Source organism: Petromyzon marinus, chromosome 1 (genome assembly GCF_048934315.1).
Source record: "Petromyzon marinus isolate PM22_M1 ecotype Great Lakes invasive population chromosome 1, UKy_Petmar_22M1.pri1.0, whole genome shotgun sequence".
Classification (NCBI taxonomy): Eukaryota; Metazoa; Chordata; class Hyperoartia; order Petromyzontiformes; family Petromyzontidae; genus Petromyzon; species Petromyzon marinus.
In genome coordinates, this window is record NC_133667.1 from 32,709,301 (window position 1) to 32,714,722 (window position 5,422).

At 53.1% G+C, this 5,422-nt stretch overlaps 1 long non-coding RNA gene across 1 annotated transcript; it reads left to right on the top strand.

Moving 5' to 3' along the window:
• The first annotated feature begins 424 nt into the window (after positions 1-424).
• On the top strand, positions 425-3,488 carry LOC142924633 (uncharacterized). Its single transcript, XR_012941745.1, has 3 exons — positions 425-657; positions 966-1,079; positions 2,539-3,488. It is a non-coding gene; the product is annotated as an uncharacterized LOC142924633 (long non-coding RNA).
• The last annotated feature ends 1,934 nt before the right edge of the window (positions 3,489-5,422 follow it).

The window sequence follows — 5,422 nt, forward strand, 5'->3', positions numbered from 1 at the left end:
TGTCTTGGAGAAGTCAATGTCATGTGAGCCTATTGAATTATAACAGTGATCTGCCACGGCCGAGGTCTTGGTCCTACCATGTTTAAGATCTGCTTTGTGTTCACGAATGCGGTCCGAGACATGTCGTTTGGTTTCTCCAATGTAACTACTACCACAGAGGCCCACATCCCGCAGCACGTGGCCCACATCCTGCAGCACGTGGCCCACATCCTGCAGCACGTGGCCCACATCCTGCAGCACGTGGCCCACATTCTGCATCACGTGGCCCACATCCCGCAGCACGTGGCCCACATCCCGCAGCACGTGGCCCACATCCTGCAGCACGTGGCAAACATCCTGAAGCACGTGGCCCACATCCTGCATCACGTGGCAAACATCCTGCATCACGTGGCCCACATCCTGCATCACGTGGCCTACATCCTGCATCACGTGGCCCACATCCTGCGGCACGTGGCAAACATCCTGAAGCACGTGGCCCACATCCTGCATCACGTAGCCTACATCCTGCATCACGTGGCCCACATCCTGCAGCACGTGGCCCACGTCCTGAAGCACGGGGCCACGCTGTGCGCAGTTTCACGCTCGGCCTCAACAGTGGGCGCGCGCAGGCCACGTGAATCGTGGTCACCGTCCTTCGCGTTAGGACGGAGAGACGAGGTGAACCTTTTGGGTGAGGCGGGGGGCGGGCAGGGCACAAGTGTGCGTTCGGACAATAATAGTGAAAGTGGCGCTCAGCTCGTCTCGCTCTCTCACAACCGTAATCTTTACGGCAAATTCTCGTGACGAGGTTGCTATGGCTGCCGCGTGTGTCTGTGTGTGTGGCTCCTCGCATTGTGTAAACGCGGCTCTTGTGTAATTTTACAGCGAGAGAGGGAGAGGATTTAAAAGAGAGAGGGGAGGGAAAAAACCCCATTAGAGCTCCTAACGGTACACTCGGTGAGGGTTTTTTTTATTCTTCTTCTCAGAACCAGGCTTTTTGCTGAAAAGAGACCCAACACTCAACTGAGCCATGAGTGCTCCGCACAAGAGGTGCTGACAGAGACACCTGGGCAAGGGGTCCCAGTGCTTTGTGCCTCTAGGTAAATGCACCTGTGTGTGTGTTGGGTGAGTGGGGAACGGTGGCAGTGTCGTATGGCGAGCGCGCCCCTCAACGAACCCCGTGACCTGACTTCAGTTTCCGCTCGCGGCCAACACCGGTGAAGATTCTCTGCATCGGTCCTGGGCCTCCGCCTAGGTCGGCTCGGCCTCAAATGAGTACCTGGTGCGGTGGTGTAAAAACATCGCCACTGGGGGAGACAAAGGCGGTCGGGCGTGATGCTGGCCACCCATCCCCTAGTGTGCCGTGTCGGCCAGTCATAGGTGCTCGCTAACCGCACTTGCCCCATCAGTCTGTTACAGGCTATACGGGGGGATCTTTGTCTTTGCTTTGGGGAGCGGGTGACAGCGTAGTGCGGTTCGCCACGAACCTCGCGACACGACTGAGATTCCCACTCGCGGCCACGAACTGATGTTAAATCGCGCCTGTGTCACCCCCAGGGTCGACTTCGCCTACAATGTGTAACTGGTTCGGTGTGTACACCCTTTGACAGACTTTTCGGGAAAATGCTGTCGAGGTAGTACTTATCACATTAAAACCGGGTGGTGTGGCAAGGTGCCGCCTTTGCCTCCCTCGTGGAAACGTTTACGCGTCGCACCAGATTACTCATTCGAGACCGAGTCGACCTAGAACCGTTTCGGATAATCGTCAGTGGTGTGGGTGGCCGTGAGTGGGAATCGAACGGAGGCCGCCGGGTTAGTAGCGTAGCGAACGAAGTTACCCGCTGCGCCACCGCTCTGGGACATTCGTTGCAAAGACGAACAAACGCACGCATGCCCACGCACTCACGCGTTCGAACTCACGCACGCACTCACGCGTTCACACTTCACGCACGCGTGCACACTCACGCACGCGCTCACGCACCCACACACACTCCCGCGTTCCCACTCACGCACGCGTTCACACTTCACGCGCGCGTTCCCATTCACGCACGCGTTCTCACTCACGCACGCGCGCGCTACCCCCCCCACCCACCCCGCGTTGCTCGGCAGCCACGAGGGGTTGTTCTCGAGCCGGAGAGTAACAACGTGGGAGCGCGACATCCACCGGGCACCGCTCCCTCCTCCTCCTCCTCTCTGTCTGTCTGACGCGCAGCTGCGAAGTGATTGCTTTGCAGCCGCGTCCCACTCGGACCCGATCCAGGGGGTCACACCGGGGCCGCAGAGTCTGGGGGCCGAGTTCCTGCACACATTTAGATAAGCGGGCAACAGCGCGCGGTTATCTTCGCGTGGCCCGTGCATCGCCGTGCGCTAAAGTGAAACGAAAACAAAAAGGGACCGCGGTGTACGATTGCATGAAGTGTTTCTGCAATTGTGTGGGGCAAGCGTGTGTTTGCGAGCGCCTATTAATGCCTGCATCGAAAAGAGCGTGCTGGTGCGTCAAGCACCGTGCCAGATCTCCTGTGTCCCGAGTGCTGATGGGTTTTTGTTTCTTTCCATCAGCCGCGTTCTATCCACTGCTGGATGAAGCCCTCCGCAAGTCGTCGCCATCCACGGCCCTTTCTTTCACACACGAGCTGATTCCAATGCTCCACCTCTGGGGTCGGAGCCGCAGATTGCCGTGGCTCTTTAAGGGGCTGCAGTGCGGCTCTTGAAATTCGAAAGAAAAAAATGGCTCTTCTTGTTAACTTGTTTGCCGACCCCTCACTATGGGAGTCCAGTTTACCATGGAATGGGAGTCCAGTTTACCATGGAAGACAAGTTCACCATGGGAGTCCAGTTCACCATGAGAGTCCAGTTCACCATGAGAGTCCGGTTTATCATGGGAGTCCAGTTTACCATGGGAGTCCAGTTCACCATGGGAGTCCAGTTTACCATGGGAGTCCAGTTCACCATGGGAGTCCAGTTTACCATGGGAGTCCAGTTCACCATGAGAGTCCAGTTTACCATGGGAGTCCAGTTTACCATGGGAGTCCAGTTCACCATGAGAGTCCAGTTTACCATGAGAGTCCAGTTTACCATGGAAGACAAGTTCACCATGAGAGTCCAGTTCACCATGGGAGTCCAGTTTACCATGGGAGTCCAGTTCACCATGGGAGTCCAGTTTACCATGGGAGTCCAGTTCACCATGAGAGTCAAGTTTACCATGGGAGTCCAGTTTACCATGGGAGTCCAGTTCACCATGAGAGTCCAGTTTACCATGAGAGTCCAGTTTACCATGGAAGACAAGTTCACCATGAGAGTCCAGTTCACCATGGGAGTCCAGTTTACCATGGGCACAGGTCGGCAAACCTGTGGCTCCAGAGCCGCATTCGGCTCATTCAGAACTATTTCGTGACCTCCGTCTCGTTTTCACATGCATTGCATCTCTTGAAACATTGTTTATTTTTTTACCGAATTATAAAATAAAAGTGGCTCCAATATTTGTTGTTTTGGTTGCCTACCCCCTGCTCCAGCTTCGTCACGCATTGGGCGTTCCTCCCGGGTGCGTCAATTTTTATTTTGTTTTCTCCCTCCTTTGACTGCCAATCTGTTATTCGTCTCGACCACCGGGCATCATCATCCATCCCTTCCAGCCCACTCACGTGATGTGTTCTACAACCTTCTTTTTTTTATCCCCCCCCGCCCTCTCAATCGTGGCTTATACTTTTATTTTATTCGGCACAAACAAAAATCGAAATTTCGCACGCAAAAAAAACCCACATCACGGAGTCTACGCTTGTAACCGGAGGGAGAAAATACAAATTAAAAAAAATATTTAGACTGAATTTAAAGGGAAAATGCAATCCAAGTTAATAGCCTAAATATATTCGGATACATTTCCACCGCTAATAATACATCGCTGGCAGTGACACCCACACACATTCCTCAGTTGCGTGGGCTTATGTGTCTTAACGCCACTGCGAATGCAATTATGTACTGCACTGGCCTTTGAGTGTTACACTCATGCCCCGCGGCCGTCTGTAATTCGCGACGGTCGTTAGGAGGCCCATTATTATTTTATTAATAACACATTCTAATCAGAGAAAACCTACTGGCTCGGTGTTAGACTTACACCAAAACAATAATGTGTGTTTTTTAAACAAATGTGTGTGTGTATAGGGTAAGGATGGGGTTGTGGAAACGGCACGAATGATCTCTTTAAAGTCTGGACTCTGGGATGTCAGCCAAGGAGCGCGATGATTTTAATTCACCGAGCAGCCAAAGTTGGAACGGAGCCGACAATCTGTAATGAACGCGGAATCTCAAATAATGTTCAATAATAATATAATAAATGTATTTTATATCATTAATTATCTTGCACAACTGCATAGGGATGATGTCACCGGGCTCCGGGCAGGTGTTTAAGACTCCCTGACCAACACGAACCATGGTCAGATGATCGACACCTAAAAGGTCAAAGAGCCAGTAGTGGAAATTCCACATTACTATGGCGGGGGTGGTCGTGGAGGCGGTGAGTCTCGCCATGAGACAACCATCGTTGGCTTCCACCACAAAGTGGTACAGTTTTATCCGCCCCATAGGAATGATGGGCTGGAGTCAACTCCGAAACAGGACCTGAGATCGCATCCTTCCGATTGCGAGCCGCTCGCTCGGTCGCCGAGTTCATCTCGGCCACGGTGAATCTCCTCCCACTCCACAGTCACGCTGTGTACAGAGGGCATTGCAGGAGTGACATCAGTCGTTGTGCGATAACCTCTACTCTCCATCACGTATGTACTTATGTTAAACTTCTTTCGCAGCTTACGTAGCCAACCGCGCTAATCGGAGGTGCGGTGCTAAAGAAATTCGTTTTCCAACACGCTGCACTGGGCAGAGTGGAGACGGGCGGCCTAGTAACTCCCGTTTGCCCACACGGCGTGGGAAGGGTCTCATCCAGCAGTGGATTCGCAAAGGGCTGTAGTGTAACAGAGGCTGTGTTACATGAATCGGCGCCATAACAAGGCAGGTGGACAGGATTGGCTTCGGGGCGTTTCTCCCTCTCCTCTCGTAACTCTCCAGAGGGGCGTTTTTGTTTATCCGATTGAGTCTTGGACTTCCGAGTGAATTGTAACAAAACATATTAAATGTGTACATTGCTTTTGGTTAGGCAGACGTAAACGTAAGGCTAAGGTCATCCACAAAGAATCCGCCTTAACAATCGGAACACCTCCGCACGTTTTGGATTCAGGGCAGCTCATATCGGCCCTGTGACTTCATTTGAAACAGACCCAGTGGCATAGCCATCGAGTGTGTAGGGGGACCCAGGTGTGGGGGGGGCAGTGAAGGGGGGTGTGGGGGGAGGTTGAGGAGGGAATTGAACAAGGGGGGCCCCGCAATTATTTCCTTCAAGCAAGGCCCATGTCAACCACGTTACGCCATCGTACAGACGGGCCACGAATGCGAT